Source organism: Delphinapterus leucas, chromosome 8 (assembly GCF_059928025.1).
Source record: "Delphinapterus leucas isolate spDelLeu-1000000601 "Yukka" chromosome 8, BTC_Dleu_Yukka2, whole genome shotgun sequence".
NCBI classification, from domain to species: domain Eukaryota; kingdom Metazoa; phylum Chordata; class Mammalia; order Artiodactyla; family Monodontidae; genus Delphinapterus; species Delphinapterus leucas.
In genome coordinates this window covers 94,085,937-94,106,924 of record NC_143136.1, presented here as the reverse complement: position 1 = coordinate 94,106,924, position 20,988 = coordinate 94,085,937, and the positions used below count along the sequence as shown (strand labels likewise).

General features: G+C 35.9%; 1 protein-coding gene across 7 annotated transcripts in view; it reads right to left on the bottom strand.

Annotated features, from left to right (window-relative positions):
• ZRANB3 (zinc finger RANBP2-type containing 3) overlaps positions 1-20,988 on the bottom strand; it is a 279,900-nt gene that overhangs the window by 106,474 nt on the left and 152,438 nt on the right. The gene's annotated exons all lie outside the window — the stretch shown is intronic.

Below are 20,988 nucleotides of genomic sequence, written 5' to 3'. Positions count from 1 at the left end.
ATTACCATGTTGTGTAAAATTTTTTGGAATTGTCAAATTTGAAAAAACTTCCATCAAGTTTCTGCTATATATGAGCTGTAAGAATTGGAATTATTTACAGATTAATCCTCTGGCTCTGTACCTTTCAACCTTGCTTGTCTTCCATTACTTATATCCTTCCAGCGTGAGTGCCAGAGGACAAGCTCACACTGCAGTACAACTGCCATCCTTGCACTGTGCGTATTCCTGGAAGCCATTCCTACATTGGGATGGCTAGCTATCACCTAAAAATAGCTAAAAATGGAAATTACGGAGAACCATATGAACTCAAACTAAGTGTACCCCCAATAGAGTTTCCTCTTAGCCTGATCCAAAAAATGCTCGCTGACACCCAACACCACCACACAAATATATATATACGTGTGTGTGTATATATACATACATATATATAAAAATACATATATATATAAATGATGGACTGAAAAAAGATCTTTCAATCTATTGAGATTAAAGTAGCCTACATCTATAAATTTGACAGGACACAAAATTGTGAAAATTGCCGAAGTCCTTCCCAGAGCCTTGAAATGGGCCTATGTAAGTGAGTGATTCTGAAGTTTAAGGTTCATTAGTTTTATGGGAAGGAAAGAAAATTATAAAACAAGTCTGTAAGTACAATGGCAAAGAAGGTGTATACATGAAAGAGGAAAGGTGTAAATGAATAAGAAAAAGAAGTTTTTTAAAGACCAAGCAGCAGCAGTATGCCTTAGGGTATAATTAAACATTTAAACATAAAGAAAATGTAATTCCTAACAACCTAAAATTAACAACAACAACAACAAAATTTCAAATGTCTCTAAAGTAGTTAGAAAACATGAACCTTTAAAACTTTTTTTGGAATTAATATAGCCATTTTCTCATTCAGATTTACAAAGTAAGTAAAAACTCATTTCTCCTTTTCTAAACAATAAACATAAACTTTTTTGTATCTGTCTTTTTGACCATGTATAATTAAAAAGAGGCATTTCTACATAGGCACTTGATATTAGCTTATGATGATGAAATTGGAAGTTTATAGCAAAGAACATGCATGCTTATCTGTGTTCATGAACACACACACGCGCGCACACACGCGCGCACACACAGAGTTAACTTTGGACTTTGGAAATTACCCTCTGACTTCTTTTTTAGAAGTTAAGTTCCCTTGTGTACTTTTGCAGCAATCCCAATCCCTTTCTTCTACTCCCAGCTCCTGGGAAACACTGATTTGTTTTCTGCTCCTACAGTTTTGCACTTTTCAGAATGGTACATAAATAGAATCATACAGTATGCAGCCTTTTAAATCTGATTTCTTTCACTTTGCATACTGCATTTGAAATTCACCTATGTTATTGAGTGTATTAGTAGTTCATTCCTTTTTATTGTGATGGATATCCATTATTGCATGGATATTTTATCATTTGTTTGTACATTCACGAGTTGAAGGACATCTGGATTGTTTCAAGTTTTAAGTGACTATAAATAAAACTGCTGTAAACATTTGCATACATATTTTTGAATGAACATATGTTTTCATTTATCTTGACTAAATACCCAAAATGGGATCGCTGGGTTGTATGTTAAGTGTATGCTTAACTTTATAAGAAATTGGCATACTTTTTCCCAAAGTTCCTACGCCATTTTGCATTCCCATCAACAATGTATGTGAATTTCAGTTGTTCAGCATCATACATTACCATCATTTGGTATTGTCAGTCTGTAAAAATTTTACCTGTGCTAATGCATGTGTACTGGTATTTATTGTGGTTTTAACTAGCACTTCTCTAATGATGAATGATGTTGAGCATCTTTTCAAGTGCTTATTTGACCTCACCTTATTTTATTGGTGAGGCCTCTCTTTCAACCATTAAAAATTTTTTTCTCTTTCTTTTATAATGGAGTTTTGAGAGATTTGATATATTATTTGATATATTCTTTTATAAATTCCTTTTTATATTTTAAAATTTATATTTTATAGACATATATGAATATATATATTCCTTTATCAAATATGTGCTTTACAACTATGTGTGTGTGTGTACCTTTTTTTTTTTTTTTTGGCACGTTGAGGGGCATGTGAGATCTTACTTCCCCAACCAGGGATGGAACCCATGCCCCCTGCAGTGGAAGCACAGAGTCCTAACCACTGGACCATCAGGGAATTCCCACAAATATTTTCTACTCATCTGTGGCTTGTCCATTCATTCTCTTACCAGTATCTTTGGAAGAGACCTTTTCAATATTTATGAAGTAAAATTCATCACTTTTATCTTTCACAGTTCATGTTTTTTGTGTCCTATATAAAAAAATGTTTGCCTAACCCCAGGTCACAATGTGTTTTTCCTTTATTTTCTTTGAGTTTTATAGTTTTAGGTTTTATATTTTAGTTTACAATCCATTTTTAATTGATTTTTTCAATTTTTAAATTATGGTAAATACACACAATATAAAATTTACCATCTTGACCATTACTAAGTAAACAGTTCAATGGTATTAAATAAATACATAATGCTATACAACCATCACCACAGGTCATCTCCACAACTCTTTTCATCTTGTAAAACCAAAACTCTATGCCCATTAAATAGTAACTCCTCATTCCCTCTGACCTGCAACCCAGGGCAACCACCATTCTACTTTCTGTCTCTATGATTTTGACTACTCTAAGTACATCATATAAGTGGAATCATACAGTATTTGTCTGTTGGAGACTGGTTTATTGCACTTAACATAATGTCCAGGGTTCATTCATGTTGTGGCATATGTCGGAATTTCCTTCTTTTTTAAGACTGAAAATTCCACTGGATGTATAAACCACATTTTGCTAATCTATTTGTCCATTGATGGACACTTGGTTTGCTTCCATGTTTAACTTATTGTGAGTTACACTGCTATGAACAAGGGTACAAATATCTCTTCAAGACCTTGCTTTTAATTCTTTTGGGTATATACCTGGAAGTGAAATTGCTGAATCATATGGTAATATGAGCTCACTGCCTTCTGGCCTCCAAAGTTTCTGATAAAACATCAGCTGATAATCATTTTAAGGATCGCTTCTATGTGGCAAGTTGCTTTGCTCTTGCTATCAAGATTCTCTTTGTCTTTGTCTTTAGAAAGCTGGATACGGGCCACCTTCAGTTTATCTTATTCTGGAGTTTGTTGTGCTTCTTGGATGTTTATAATCATATCTTTCATCCAATTTGGGAAGTTTTTAGTCCTTATTTCTTCAAATATTCTCAGCCCCTTTTTTCTCTCTTCTCTTGGGACTCTACAATCCACCTGCTGCTCTGTTCCATGGTTCACACAGATCCCTTAGGTTCTGTTCACTTTTCTTCATTCTTTTTTCTTTCTGTTCCTCAGACTTGAAAATTTCCATTGTCCTATCTTCAAGTTCTCTGATTCTTAATTCTGCTTGCTCAAATGTGCCTTTGAATTCCTCTAGGAAAATTTTCCTTTCAGTTATTTTACTTTTCAGATACAGAATTTCTTTTAAGAATTCTTTTTTAGGTTTTCTATCTCTTTATTAATATTTCCATTTTGTTCATTCATCATTTTCTGGACTTTCTCCACATCTTCCTTTAGTTCCTTTGAGAATCTTTGAAACAGTTGTTTTAGTCTTTGTCTAGGAGATCTGCCATCAGGTCTTTTCCGGGGCAGTTTCTATTTTATTTTTTTCCTATGAATGGGCCATACTTTCCTTTTCCTTTGTATGCCTTGTGATATTTTTGTTGAAAACTGGACATTTGAATCTAATAATATGGTAACTCTATAAACCAGATTCTCCCCTTCCCCATGTTCTACTGGTTTTTTTTGTTGTTATTGCTTATTGTGGTTTTGTTTTTCATTTTTCTTTTTTAAATTTTTGTAGACTGTCTCTGTGCTAAGGATCTGCCTGAGGTATAAACTTAAGGTCTTTTCAGTTCTTTTCTGAGCCTGTGCCTTTTCCTGGGCATATGTGGTCCCTTTCAAATGTAACCCATGTGTATAGTTATTTTTGAATGCCCTAATGTCTGGCCCCCAAAAGGGGAAAAACAGAAAAGTGAAGGGAGGAGGTAAATGGCACTAACCTCTTAAATTACCTGGAAGTGACATAATCTGGAGGGGAAAGGGCTTGCAATAATAGGGAAAGGTGAAACAACAATGGATGCTCCCACTTCATCTGCACTTCCGTGATCAGAAGCAGCAATCAGTGATCAGAGTACAGATCTTTGATAATATGGAGAACAGGGGCCTATTTGCCCAGCCTGGCTCCCACAAGCTGTGTGCAAGTTGCTCCAGGAACATGTATATAGCTGTCTGCCATGAGGCTGGAGATGGGTGATGGGTAGCTGTTTACTGTGGCAAGAGTTGGAATTGACTGAAATTAACCACAGTTTATTATCTAAGTCTTCCCCTGGAAGTTGCAAGTCTTCAATATACTCCAGATTTTCAAAATACTGACATCAGACAGACTCTGCCAGTGCAATTATTGTCTAGGTGGGGAGACAGATTCCTGATGTTTCCTACTGCATCACTTTCCAGAATCCTCTAAAACCCATTTTTAGTTAAATTTTACATAAGGTGTGAGAAATGAACTGAGCTGCTGCTGCTGCTTTTCCTTCTTTCTTTTTTTTTTTTTTTTTTGCATTTGTATATCTAATTGTTCCAGAAACATTTGTTGAAAGACAACTTTCTCCATAGGACTGCCTTGCATCTTTGCCAAAACTCAATTGACTACCAGGCTTCCAGGTTGGTGAACACATGGAGATTTCGGGGAGAGTGGAGCACCTAGAGAGGGCATGGTAGCTCCACACCCTTTCCCCATACCTTGTCCTGTGCATCTCTTCCATCTGGCTGTTCCTGAACACTTAGGACAAAACTGGAATTTCTGACAAGACTAAGGAGGACCCGGGAAGAAAATTAATGTCAAAGAGTCTAGAGGCCCAGAGCTTCGTTTGAGCCCTTGAGAATCCATGCTTCCCTACCTGACCCTGGAACCTGGCCCTGAAGGTGTTAAGCCAACCTCACATTATCAGCCTTGACTTGGATGACTGATCCTAAAAAGAATTAACAAAGGCCTAGAAAAAAACAGCAGAAAGAAAGAAATTCAACAGAATCTGGCAGTAAGCTATACCTCAGGACAAGCAGAAAGTAAGATTTAACATACAATCTTCAGTTCACCATATCTCTTTTTTTCCACATGATCCAAGAAGGTGCTGCACAGACAAAAGACTCTGTATCTCCCAAGAAATAACTCATGAGACGTTAATGAGAAAATCCCTTCTTCCCAGAGCGTACCCTCATGACACCTTAATTCTGAATGAACTGGACCATAAAAGCAAATCAAGACCTATGTCACCAGACTAAGGACATTCTGAGGAAAGCTGGATTCCGCTCAATTCCTCTCATTCAATATCTAGAAAACAATGCTCTATTCTTGTAAAATGGGCTCAGCAGACACAGTACAGGAGAATTCCAACTATTAGTTAATTAAGGGAAGGACTAAGGTTGTAAAAGGGAGTGACAGAGAAACAAAGGGAGGAAACAAAATAAGAGAAACAAAAGGAGATGAAGTAGAGGCAGTTGGGCTGGCATCATAGTCATGGCGGGAGGCAGAATGCATGGTATAGTAAAAATTCTACTGGTAATTTGATTATTATTGCATTGAATCTATACAACAATTTGAGAAAAAAGGTCATTTCAAAAACATTGAGTCTTCCAGTCCATGAACACAGTATTCCACTTCACTTATTTAAATCTTTCATTTTTTCCTTAATGTTTTATAGTTTATACATATCTAACTTTATAAGAAACAGCCAAACTTTTTTTCCAAAGGTGGCTGTAGCATTTCGTTTTCCCACTACAATATTTGAGTGTTTAACAACTAAACAATTTGACAAATGATAGAAATTGGAGAAATTTAGAATATTCCATTTTCATATTAAATAATGATAAACCATATATGTAATCCAGTGTGTAGTTCTGGTTCTATCACCCAAGAAGAATACCACAGACTAGAAAATGTTTAGAAATGGGAATAATTTAATGTAAATATGCCAGAGGGTGGGCTTCCTTGGTGGCGCAGTGGTTGAGAGTCCGCCTGCCGATGCACGGGACACGGGTTTGTGCCCCGGTCTGGGAAGATCCCACGTGCCGCAGAGCGGCTGGGCCCTTGAGCCATGGCCGCTGAGCCTGCGCGTCCGGAGCCTGAGCTCCGCAACTGGAGAGGCCACAACAGTAAGAGGCCTGCGTACCGCAAAAAAAAAAAAAAATGCCAGAGGGAAAAAATGAAGTAGGGAAGTTCTATTATAGGAAGATAGAATGAAAAATTGGAATTATTCAGAGTGAAAACACTAAGAGAACTTACAAACAGAACTGATAAAGAGCAACAGTCTAGATAAATAAAACATAAACTTGTTCCCCAAATCCTGAAATATTAGGATGCTCTGAAACTCAAGAAAGGTATCACCATGAAAAGAGCAGACTGTACATTACAATGTAATCAAGCTGTGGAAAAGAGGAATCAGTAAATTGTGATTTTTTTCACCCTAACCATAGTCAGTTGATGGAATGAAAGATATGGAAAATACTGGAAGAAACATGAAGAATTTATTTCTTCAATGCAGTCAGACAGTTGGTTTTGGAAATGTTTAACATTTAGGGAACTAACTGTAGAGATCAAGAATTTTAGAAAGCCCAGTGTTCTGAGATAAAATATGCTGCTCAGAAGACCTTACATGTTTACCAGTATAACTGGACAATCGAGTGCTCTAAACTTGAAACTGCAGGCAGAAAAAAGAGGCTGCTGTATTGGTTTAAGACAGTATAGGAATTCAGATGCAGCTGAGCCACGTGCATGGGACAGATGGCTTCTCAAGAGTGCGTTCATCTCCTGTTAGTAAAGCTCTTTGAGCTCTGTAAAATAGCAGATTCTGAAGCACTAGGAATCAATTCAGTGAAAAGGAGTTCAAATGTGTAGAAGAAATTCACACAGATGGAAGTAATGTTTTGTGTTTCTTAAGCAAACCAAATCTTAAGATGTATTTGAGGGACTTCCCCGGTGGTCCAGTGGGTAAGACTCCGTACTCCCAATGCAGGGGGCCCAGGTTCGATCCCTGGTCGGGGAACTAGATTACGCATGCATGCCGCAACTAACAGTTTGCATGCCACAACTAAGAAGCCCGCATGCCACAACTATGAAGCCTGTGTGCCGCAACTAAGAAGCCTACATGCCTCAACTAAAAAAGATCCCACATGCCGCAACTAAGACCTGGCGCAGCCAAAATACATAAATAAATTTTTTTAATTAATTAATTAATTTTATTTTTGGCTGCATTGGGTCCTTGTTGCTGTGCTCAGGCTTTCTTTTATTTGTGGTGAGCAGGGGATACTCTTCGTTGTGGTGTGTGGGCTTTTCATTGCAGTGGCTTCTCTTGCTGTGGAGCACAGCCTCTAGGTGCGCGGGCTTCAGTAGCCGTGGCATGTGGGCTCAGTAGTTGTGGCACACAGGCTCTAGAGCACAGGCTTAGTAGTTATGGCACACGGGCTTAGTTGCTCCGCGGCACACAGGATCTTCCCGGACTGGGGCTCGAACCCGTATCCTTTGCATTGGCAGGCGGATTCTTAACCACTGCACCACCAGGGAAGCCCCAATAAATAAATATTTTTTAAAAATCACAATGAGATACTACTTTGCACCCATTAAAAAGAAAAAGATGTATTTGAATCATCAAAGTAATTGTGGTCAGGACCAAAAACAGGTGAAAAAACTGAGGCAAACTACTCACCTAAATAAAGTACTTCTGGAATTACAGAGATAAACAAACATATGAATCCAAGAACTGTTTTTCTGGCTGGCTATTTAGATAAATTTGGGAGCAAGTTAAAAATCTCCCTGGATCTATGAAAATATATTATGTCACAAAATAACTCAAAATTTTAATGTAACTTAGAAACACCATGAAAATCTGAGATTAGAATCATGAATACCCAGAGTGTAAGCTCCTTAATGGCAAGGACCATATCTTATTAATCTTTGCATTCCTAGCACCTAGCATTGTGCCTAACATATAATAAGTAGCTTATGAATTAATGCATAAATGGATGAACTGACTAATGAATACACCCCACAGTTCTTGAGAAGAGCAATTCTTTAGCAAGCAAAAACCGAAGCAACAACCAGAGTTTGGAAAGGTACATGTGGTTAAATGTGGCCAATTAATCATATTTATTACTTGTTTCTATGAAAACCCTTCTAACATGAAAGGAAAGGAATTTAAAAGGTATTACAGGGGCTTTCCTGGTGGTGCAGTGGTTAAGAATCTGCCTGCCTATGCAGGAGACACAGGTTCGAGCCCTGGTCCGGGAAGATCCCACATGCTGTGGAGCAACTAAGCCCGTGTGTCACAACTACAGAGCCTGCGCTCTAGAGCCCAAGAGTCACAACTAGTGAGCCCACGTGCCACAACTACTGAAGCCCGTGCGCCTAGAGCCCGTGCTCCGCAACAAGAGAAGTCACTGCAATGAGAAGCCCGTTCACCGCAATGAAGAGCAGCCCCCGCTCGCCGCAACTACAGAAGGCCCATGCACAGGAACGAAGACCCAATGCAGCCAAAAATAAATAAATTAATAAATAAATAAATTTTTTAAAAAAATAAAATGTATTACATAATAAGAACAAAGAGAATAAGAGAGAGAGAAACAGAAGACGAGGATTTCAAGCAATTTTTGGAAAAGGGAAAGTAAGTACAGGAGATGTCCTGGTTAAAACACGGTGAACTGAACACAAATAGTATCCTCAATCAAAATGAGTCCAAAGACATAAAGATATATTAACCCACCAGGACAAATAGAATGAAAGAGAAACAGCAAACAATGTGAACATACTTCTAGAAGCAGAAAATAAAGTGAAGAAGCTAACGAAACAGAGAAAGCTGAATACCAAGGACCTAAAGAGGGGTGTCCACAAAATCCCAGAATGTCTCAGGAATTAAAAAGATCACGTACCTTAGAAGGTGGGGATAAGTGTGACATGATAGCTAAAAATGGGGACACTGGTTGAAAGACTGTATAAGGCATGGTGACATGCCCTGATTCTCTCCCCATCCCATGCCACCCTGTTACTATCCCCCACCATGAGATTATAGTTTTATTCTGCAAGAGAAATTGAACCAAAGTTTAACCTAGGGAAACCAAAAACAGTAGAAGGTAGGGGAAAGGTGCCATATGGAAACCAGATAGATTGAGATAAAGTCTACATACTAAGCATTGAGTACATTATTCTCCTTCCCTTGTTCATGCCAAAAACATGGTAGCCAGGTTTAAACCTCCGTAACACTCACAGCAGAAGAATGGACAGTTCTTTGTTTCTTTTAAAAATTTAAAAGGTCAGAAAGATGTCCTCCACATAATGACATTTGGGGATTCCCCAGAGAAAACCTCATCCTTTTCTAGTCAAAAAGCTCTTCTAATGAGCTTTTTAACATCAGTTTTTAATACGAATGGCCATTAAGATATTGAGGAAAGCCTCCAATATGAACAATGAAGACCAAAACAATACCAAAAAAAAAAAATTCAGAGTAAACATAAAATGCAGCAAACAGAATAAAACTTTAAAATAAAAAATAAAACAAAATAATACCGAAAACCCACCCAGCAACAACAAGCATCCAAAAAGAGGAGGTTACAAGACTACAGGGAATAAGGGGAGAAAGAGTAAGAAAGGATGGCTAACAATTCATAATAGTTTAGCTGTTTTCTTTAGCTAAAACAAAAATTCAACAGAAGAACCATGTGATAAAGAAGGAAATCTCTCAAAAAAGTAAAACAAAAAATAAAAATAAGAAAGTTAAAGGACAAATATTACATAAGTAATAGGAGTTCCAGAAAGAAACATTGAAGGAAAGGGAAAGAAAAAGTTAAAATGAATAATTCCCAGACATAAGCACTCAAGTTTTGAGATTAAAGGGACCAATTAGTGTCCATCATTTGAAAAAAAGAACACAAACCTAGGCACATATTTATGAAATTAAACAGTAACAGGGTAAAGGATAATCTTACAAGCTTCCAGAATAGGGGGCAAGACAAATATATGAAACATGGAAAGGATCAAAAGTCAGAATGGCACTATGATTCTTAATGGCAACCATGGTTATTAGAGACAATGGAGAAATGCTTCAAATTCCTGATGAAAAATGATTTCCAAAACAAAAATCTATACCCAACCAATGTAAAAATCAAGAGATTATCTATAAGCAAACATATAAAGATTCAAAAAATGTACTTTCTGTGCACGCTTCTTAGGAAACAATTCAGGGTTATGTGTTCAGAAAAAAACAGGAAATATGCTAAGAGGAACAAAGGAAAAAAAATGTACAAATGACCCTGTAACATCTGGTCATATCAGATGGCAAGGAAGCAATTCAAGACTAGTAGGGTTCTGTCAAAAGTACCATATTGAAGACAGTCCCTTTTGTCAAATGTGGGACAATCTGACCATCAATAAAGATAATAAATAAAATGGATTGAAAAATATGAGATAAAAATAAAACCTCTCAAGCACTCAAGAGACTAGGATTAGAAGGTAATTTCTTCAACCTGCTAGTGTATGAAAAAAAACAAAATAAAATAAATGTTATGAATCATACACTGAAAAGTACATAACACCATAGAAATCAATTTAAAAATTAAATAAATGGAAACAAATCTCTGTTCATAGATTGGAAGGTTTAATATTATTAAAGTGGCAAAACTCCCCAAAATGATCTATAGATGCTACGCAATCTCTATCAAAATTCCAGACGACGTCTTTGCAGAAAGCAACACATTGATCCTAAAATTTTGATGAAAGTGCAAGGGACACAGAGCAGCCAAAACAAACTTGAAAAAGAACAAAGTTAAAGGACTTAACTTTACTAATTTCAAAAATAAAAGCCCTCACTGGACACTATTAGAGAATGCTAGCAAAACAACTTATTATTTTGAAAACTCATAAATAAAATGGAAAAACTAAGCATTTATCCTGCCTTTTGTAAACAAAGAGAACCACTGAGTGTCCAAATAGTGGATGAGGCATGGTTGGTTCCTTTATAGAGGCATGTCAGGTAATAAATGAAGAAAGAGTATTAGAATATCACCATTTTGCAATATCTAATGATTTAATAAATCATGTACTGAATGTTGACAGCTACTAACATGACAAAAAGAGAGTCCTTAGATATCACAGGCCTTCTAACAGAAGAACACAACATCCCTAAAAAGTAGAATTGCTAAAAAAATTGAAATCTCTATATCAAATACAGAGGACAGAGGAACATGTCAAATAACACCATGGAGATGCAAGCAGCAAAATCCAGATTACAGAAACAATTTAGTTTCTTCAACAAATTAAAATTAACCAAATAAACAAGGAAATAGAGGAGAAACTTGGAGACTAAGAGAGACTTAGATTAAGAGAGATCTATCATTTGTAATGTGTGAGCCTTATTTGAGTACTGACTCAAACAATGGGGAAAAAACTTAAAAAACTGTACAATTATGATATTCACAAGATAACTGGGAATTGAAACACTGAGTTTTTAATGTTATTAAGGGATCATTATTAATTTTAATCTTTTAATGCATGATAATGATATAATAATTTTTGTTTAAAAAAAGAGTTCTTACTCTCTAGGTATATTTACTGAAACATTTTATGGATAAAATGTGATGTCTAGTCTTTGCTTCAAAATAATACAGGGTGGTGGAGGTAAATGAGATTATAACTAAAACAAGATTGGCCATAAGCTGACAAATGTTGATGCTCATGAAGAGTACATGGGGGGCTCATTATTTTGTTTTGTCTACTTTTACATATATTGAATTTTTCCATGATAAAACATTAAAAAGAAGACCAGAAAATAAACTAAGAAACAAAAGTCATCGAATCCAGGAATGGAACAGCAAAAGAAAATTCAGAAAGACAGCTTTGCACCATGCCTAAAGAAAAACCAGTCCAGAGTGGAGCAGAACAGGAGGCTGTGGGAGGGAGGCCTCCAGGAAATAAGAAAAAAAAAAAAAAAGAAGATAATTCTATGAGCTTGTATGGCCTTTTGGAAGTTGACAGATCTATTGAAGTCTTTGAGTAAAAAAAGAAAAAAAAATAGTGATAGCTATATAGAAAACCAAAAGATGTAATAAAAGGGAATAATTAAAGATAAAAAGTTGACCAAGAAAGGAAGAGTCAGCTATTTGATTTATTAGAGAACAACATTATTTAGTCTATTTAGTCTATTTATTTAGGCAATCATACAAACACGGATACTGAATTACCAAATAATTCAAATGCTGAAAAAGGAATAACAGAAAAGTGATGACATGGGGTGTTTAAATTACTACTCTTTCACTTTTTAGTTTTGTGATTTGGACACGTTACTTAATCTTTTCAAGTCTCAGTTTACTCATCTATAAAATGGACATATCAATCACGTAGGATTGTTTAAAGAATTAAAGATAATACATCTAAAATACATAGCATAGTATCTTATACATAAAATGACATACCATATAGCCAATAAAAATGTATTTTAGTTACTGATATAGAAAGACATCTTAAAAATTGTGTTCAGTGAAAAAGCATATTACAGAAGAGTATGCATACTATGGCCCAATTTATATAAAACTGCCTCTCTATCTCTCTACCAATCTACCTATCCTTATGTATCTAAGCGGAGAAGCTATCTAGAGGGAAAGTTACTATAATAAATTAGTCCTGGTTACCTCTGGACAGTGAGAGTTCAGTTAATTTGCACTTATTTTAAAATTCTTTTCTCTTTGTTTGATTTGATAAGTATGAATCATTTTCACAAAAGCAATAAACTATCTTTACATTAGTAATATTTAAAAAATAAAAGAGATTTTAAAAAAATAAAATAGGGAGATTGGGATTGACATGTATACACTGATGTGTATAAAATGGATGACTAATAAGAACCTGCTGTATAAAAAAATAAATAAAATAAAATTCAAAAATTCAAAAAAATTTAAAAAATATTAAAAAAAAGAAACAAACCAACAAAAACCTAACTTGAGGGTTTCAAATTTTGTATTTTGCATTAAAAAGTTCTCATCTTTCACTTTGTTACCTAAAAAAACTAATATAGCTCCATGAAACAACCCTTCATGAATTATTTACTCTCTGAGGAAAGAGAATATTCCTAGTCCATCAAAAAGTCTACAAATAATAAATGCTGGAGGGTAAAGGGTGGGGATAAAAGGAAACCCCCCTAAAGTGTTGGTGGGAATGTAAATTGGTGCTGCCACTCTGTAAAACAGTATTGAGTTTGCTTAAAAAACTAAAAATAGAGTTACCATATGATCCAGCAATCCCACTCCTGGGCATTTATCGGGAAAAGACAAAAACTCTAATTTTAAAAGATAAATGCACCCAATGTTCATAGCTGAATCACATAAGTTTTGATATGTTATCTTTTCATTTTCATTCATGTCAAAGTATTTTCTTTTTTTTTTAAATTAAGTAATTTATTTATTTATTTTGGGCTGTGTTGGGTCTTCGTTTCTGTGCGAGGGCTTTCTCTAGTTGTGGCAAGCGGGGGCCACTCTTCATCGCGGTGCGCGGGCCTCTCACTATCGCAGCCTCTCTTGTTGCAGAGCACAGGCTCCAGACGTGCAGGCTCAGCAGTTGTGGCTCACAGGCCCAGTTGCTCCACGGCATGTGGGATCCTCCCAGACCAGGGCCCGAACCCATGTCCCCTGCATTAGCAGGCAGACTCTCAACCACTGCACCACCAGGGAAGCCCCCATGTCAAAGTATTTTCTAATTTCCCCTGTGATTTCTTCTTTGACTCATTTATTACTTAAGAACATGTTGAATTTCTATATATTTGTGAATTCCCCTAATTTCTTTCTGTAATTGGTTTCTGATTTTATTCTGCTGTGGTTGGAGAACACACTTGTGATTTTAATCCTTGTAAATTTATTGAGATTTATTTTATGGCCTAACATATGGCGTATCCTGGAAAACCTTACGTGTGCACTTGAGAAGAATGTGTATCCTACTGCTGTTGTGTAGAGCGTTCGATAGATGTCTGCCAGGTTTATTTGTCTGCTAGGTTTATAGTGTTTTTCAAGTTTTCAAAAAAAATTTTTTATTGAGTTATGGTTGATGTAAAGATTAATACAAATTTCATTTTAACAGTATATAAAAACTTTGTCCCTGTATAGGTCCAAAAATAAATAAATAAATAAAATAACTTATAAAGACAATGTTAAAGCATGAGACAAGATGATACTAAGTGAAAACAGTAGATGACAGCATCACATGTAGGCTATGTTAAACTTTAAAACTATGTAAAAATTATTAGATATATGGACAAGCGTAGAAATAAAAAAATGAAAACAATTTACTTGTTAGTATAGTTGGATTATGGTATTTTTCCATTCCATTTTTATTGTATGGTGTTATATATTTTATTGTCTTCTTGTCATATATACATATGACAATTTTACTATTTTTTATATTTTACTATTTTTTACTATTTTACTATTTCTTATTTTACTATTTTATTATTTTTACTATATTTTTACTATTTCTTATATTAAGCCCAAATCTACCTCCCCATTAAGTTTCATTCCTTGATAATAATGTTACTCTCTGAGACCACAAAGATAAAAGTCTAATTCCTTTAAAACATGACAGATCTTTAAGTATTTAAAGACTTGTTCCCTCTAGGTCTTCTCTTTTTCAAATTCCTATAGGCTTCCTAAGATCAAGCACTACATCTTACTCATCTTTGTATTGCCGGCCGCTCTGAAATAATGTCTTAAATATAGCAGGCAATCAATAATATTAGGCATTTGTAGAGCTGAATATGAAATCCCCTCATTATTCCGGTAACCCTTTCCCAGATATGTTTTCATTTGTTAACATGCTTCTTAAAATGTGACTTTTAGTTCCCTTTCAGTTCCTTGTCTCCAGTGACCTTCTAAAATCCACTCCAATCATTCTACTCCCACAGCAATAATCGATCCTGAAAAAGAGCTCTACCTGGTAAATTCAGACCTTCCACTCTTTAGTACCTCCGTCCTCCTAGCCCTCTTGTTCACTCACACCCACTGTAGATTTACTATCTTATCAGGACCTTTCAGTCAACTTTTACCATATCCACAATATCCTTCCTGTCTTCACATCCTTCCTCACCTTACTTTGATTTCCGAGTCCATACATTACCTTTGTTTTTATCAGTATAGCATAATTTCCCTTGTCTCACAGTCCATGCATTGCAAGCTAGTGAAAAAAAAAAACAAAATCTTGGGTCGACCCAACTATAAGCCTTTTCCAAGCCTCTACCCACGCTGCTGGGAAATATACCTTAGAGAAGACTGGTTCCAGTACAAATCTAGAATTGCTGATCTCAATTGGTTATTCAGTGCTGCACCAATTCTACCACACTAATCTCATTATCTCATTCCCCCATTCAGCAAAATCTCACACCATGTCAATATTCATCAAAATCTCACACCATGTCAACGTTCATCAAACTTTTAACCCTCAACTTTTCCATCTCTCTGAAACTTTTCCAGTTTCCTAGAGAAAATAAAAGTATGCAAACTCCCTCAACTTCTAGCCAGCCCAGAAACTATGGATATTGTAAATATCATAAAGCCATAAAAAGGCTGAAGGTATTTAGGTATACAAAGAAAGGACAAATAAGTAAAGTACAAAACAACGTGTATGTTTATAATAACTAGTAAAAATTAGGAATTTGCTTGAAAAGGCACACAATTTATGCGGAAAGATTAAAAACTACACACAGTTGCCTAAAGGGAGGGAAACTGGGGTGAAAGGAAGATTTTTCAAAGTATATACGTTTCTATCGCTTTAGAATTTTGAACCATGTGAAAATGTTGTCTTAAAAATAACAAATAAAACTTGTGAATATAATCATGCGTGTCCTTTCATGCATGCAGTGGGGGGATGGGAAATTATTATTTAATGGGCACAGTTTCAGTGCCCATTAAAGTTCTAGAGATGGGGCTTCCCTGGTGGCGCAGTGGTTGAGAGTCCGCCTGCCGATGCAGGGGACATGGGTTCGTGCCCAGGTCCGGGAAGATCCCACATGCCGCGGAGCGGCTGGGCCCGTGAGCCATGGCTGCTGGGCCTGCGCGTCCGGATCCTGTGCTCCACAACGGGAGAGGCCACAACAGTGAGAGGCCCGTGTACCGCAAAAAAAAAAAAAAAAAAAAAAAAGTTCTAGAGATGGATGGTGGTGATGGCTGCACAACAATGTAATGTACTTAATGTCACTGAACTATAAACTTAAAAATGGTTAAAATGATAAACTTCCTCAAGTATATTTTAGTGTAATAAAAAAAACCCACAATAGTGATAACTAAAATAACAACACAAAACACCCTCCAGTGCCTTCCTACTGCTATTATGATGAAGAACAAGACCCTGTATAATATGACCCCTGCCTAACTCCACCTTGTCTTGAGACCCTCTCTTCAATTCACTCAAGAATATTCAAGCTGAACTGAACAACTTCTAGTTCCTCAAAGGCATAGCAGTCTCTCTTGCTCTGAGCCTTACCACAGAAAATTCTTCTTCCTGGAATGCAAATAAATATCACTTACTCACAGGAGGCCTCTTCTGTCCTCTCTGACCTACTTTTAGTTCACTCTATTAAACTCTGCCGTAACATCCTTTGCTTCCCTTTTATGACACTCATCACAACTATAATTATCTGGTTAGCGTCTGACTAGAAAATTCAATGAAGGCTAGGACCACTTGAGTCTTGTTCTCTAATGCATACCTGATGCCTAGCACATGGCATGGCATGTAACAAGTACCCTATAAATATTTTTTGAATGAATGGATTAATTCAAAATTAAACCATACTCCTGACAGTCTAATCAATGAGCAGAGTAGAACCATCCCTTACTCTAGATGCTCCTTTGATTAGTGTGCCCTAATATTACTTTATTTTTATCAGTTATGACAGACACTTGACTTTAATTTAGCCTAGCATTATTTAAAACCAGAAGTCTTTTTGAACTGAACTACTGATAAAAGGTGAGGATTTCTCAAATCCCTTCCACACAAAGCAGACTTTCTAAGCATAAGTGCAGAATTTATCCTATTAATTTTTATCTAGTTAGTTTTCAAACTCATCTCTGCCATCCAGTATATTAACTATTTCTCTCAGATTCGAGCCATTTGCAAATGGAGTAGACCTGACCTCTATTTAGCCATGGATTAGAACATTAAATGCAACAGTGCTAACGACAAGGTACCGTGCACTTCCATAAAAGACATTTCTTGAAGCTGACATGACCTACTAATTAACACTTTTGGAGAATGACTATAAATACCTTTATATGTACTATCACTCAGGATTTTCCCTCTCATAAAAATTTAGACAACTATTTCCTAAGAGGTAGAATGGGCACAAAATATCAGCTGTAAAGAAAGTTCAGAAATTTTGATAAATTACTATAAAGATATTCTTAACCTTTAAGCATGATATCAGGGAGGTGGCTGCTAATAATGGGATGCATGGTTGGACTATCTATGTGTCCTTTTTTTCTATGTAAAAGAATATTTTTTAAAGTTGCCATTGCCAAAGTCTTTCTTACTGCCAGGAAAAGTGAAAAAAATATAACAGGAAGTCACATACAGGACAAGCCATTTAACCTTGCCAGGTTCCTATAAAATGACAGAGGGGGACTGCATGATTGTAAAGTCTTTCTAGCTCTAACGTGCAAATGGTTGAAACTGAATGTGCTGTCTTCTCCAAGTCATATTTGTATTTATAGCTTCTTCTAAATATAACCTAGTAGAGTGAATGATGTAAGGAATCTTAGATATGAGATGCTCTGATTGAGTAACACTTTCTCTTGTTCCTCTCAAAGCAAACCAGGTAGGTGGTTACCTACACCTAGACTTCTCATCTCAAAATCACATTCATGTAAGTATACTTCTGTTTACCATCACTTATGTATTTAATAAACTTTACAAAGGTAAAGTTACATTTTTACTCAAACTTCATTTAATTTTATTTTTAATATAGTCATGACATTTCAAGTATAAAATAAGGGTCTAGAACTGAATAACTAACCATAATTTGGCTTCTGCAAAATTATAGTGTGAAAATGACAACTTCATAGAATCCAAACATTATGGAAAAAAATTTAACATTCCATAGACTAACTTAAAATGCCAAGAAGTGCCTTGATCTGAATCAGAGTCTATGAAACCATAGGGCTTTCGAGGTAAAGAAGTAAAGGAATAACATAAAACTTTTGAAATGGAATCTGAAAGAAAATGCCTTGAGAAGCATGATGATAATCTTGAAATGGCTTTCTCTCGTAAACAGGAAATAGAACACAATCTCTCTAATCATAAAGCATTTCATAAAGATAAACTTTTCTTTGAAACAGTGTCTACATTAATAAGCAAGAAAAGGACAGGTATACACTTCTAACACTTCTAATGTCATGTGACAAGTCCTAATCAGAAAACAAAAAAAAAAAGAAATGTATTCTGACCAGTTAGGTTTTGCTAGTCCCCAAAATGTAATTAATATATTAATGTATCTGTTTCATGCAGGCAAACGTTTGACATTTATAATCTGCAAGAATTATAACTAAGGGCTCCCCAACAATATCTACCATTGTACCTATTTGGTATTATATCCTAAAACTATTTATTATTATTTGTGTAGAGGAAGACAACTGACTTTTTAATGATAACTTTGTGCTAGGACACCTTAATGAAATCTCTTTGGTTTTGAACATTTTTGAGCTCATTGTCTTGGGTCTTCTAAATAAATAATATCAGCTGCACATAATAATAATTTTGCCTTTTTCTTTCCAATTTTTTTTTTTTTTTTTTGCTGTATGCAGGTCTCTCACCGTTGTGGCCTCTCCCATTGCGTAGTGCAGGCTCCGGAGGCGCAGACCCAGCGGCCACAGCCCACGGGCCCAGCTGCTCCCCGGCACGCAGGATCCTCCTGGACCGGGGCACAAACCAGCGTCCCCTGCATCGGCAGGCGGACTCCCAACCACTGCGCCACCAGGGAAGCCCTTCTTTCCAATTTTTACCTCTTATTTTTCTTTTGAGTACTTGAACTAGTTGAACTAATGCCCGGAGAATAAAGGTAAAGTGTGTGACAATTAACACCCTTGCCTTGGTTTTAGTGTTTCATGTGATGGTGGCTTTGGGATTAAAACACATACAGATACATAAACGTATATATTATATGTGTTGATATGTATATAAATATCACACATGAATAACTTAAAATTATTAAAAACTGTAATCAAAGGTGAATGCTAGGGACTTCCCTGGTGGTGCAGTGGTTAAGAATCCACCTGCCAATGCAGGGGACACGGGTTCTGAGCCCCGGTCCAGGAAGATCCCTCATGCCGTGGAGCAACTAAACCCGTGTGCCACAACTACTGAGCCTGCACTCAAGAGCCTGCGAGCCATAACTACTGAGCCCACCCACTGCAACTACTGAAGCCCGTGTACCTAGAGCCTGTGCTCTGCAACAAGAGAAGCCACCACAATGAAAAGCCCACACACCAAAACAAAGAGTAGCCCCTGATTGCTGCAACTAGAGAAAGCCCACATGAAGCAATGAAGACCCAACACAGCCAAAAATAAACAAATAAATAAATTTATTTTTTTAAAAAAAGATGTATGCTGAACTTTATTAAATTCTATCTCAGCATAAATGGGGAAAATGAAACGAAGCTTTTCCTTTTCATTATTAACATGGCTAAATATATTAATAGACTTCCTAATATTAAACTATGGCTGCATTCCTGACATAGATCCCATTTGTATATGGTTAATATATTAGGCCCTTTAATGAATATCTGGTTTATACTAATATTGACTATTTCTGCATTTATAGTCTTAAGTAGAAAAAGAGTCTTGGTTCTTTTTGTGTGTGTGCTATCTTGTCTGATTTTGGGTATCAGTGTTAAACTGCCTTCACATAAACAATTTGGAAGGATTCTTTGTATCTCTGTGCTTTAGAGCCCTTTAAAAGGCATCAGAACATCACAACAACATAGGGATATTTGAGGGAATTGTAAAAAGAAAAATATCAAATACACACACACATACTGAGAAAAAAGATAAGGGACTCATATCATAGATAAAGACCTGATGCTCACCATATATAAAGATTTCCAGTACATCAATAAGAAAAAAACCTAATAAGCTTAGTAGAATGAAGGGCAAAGAGCACAGATAACTGACAGATAAAAGTACAAATGACTCTTACATATATGAAAAAAATGTTCAGCTTCACTTAATAATGTGCAAGAAGACTAATGTGCATTAAAACTACTATCAAATCACACTGGCAATACAAAATAATTTCTATTTGAATATGTTGGCAAGGTGTGGGGAAAGAGACAATCTTACTGCTGATAGGAATATAAATCGGTATAAGTTTTATGGAGCATAATTTGCAAACATCTAAAAAATATAAAAATGCAAATGCCCTTTCTACCAGCAATTCCACTTCTAATAAATTTATCTTACAGATTTATTCCCATGTATATTACACGAAATATTAAAATACCTAAAAATTATTGAGAGCTCACTATGTGCCAGTCACTGTTCAAGCCTTTATAAATATAAGCTAATTTAAGTCTCATAATAACTCTGAGGAAGGAATAATTATTCTGTTTTTAGAGCTGAAGAAATTAAGGGATAGGGAGGTAAACTTATTTTCCTAAAATGAAACATCTGGTAGGCACTGAATATGAAAATAAAACACAGGTGGTCTAGCTCTAGTTTTACATGCTCTTTGACACTATAATATACTACCTCTCAACACGTGCAAGGATATTCATTGCTGCATTGTATGCAACAGCTATATACCACAAAGAAATGTCTATTAATAGTACACTGCATAAATCAATTACAGGGCATCCAAACAGTAGAATACATGCAGCATTTAAAAAGAAAGGTCAAAG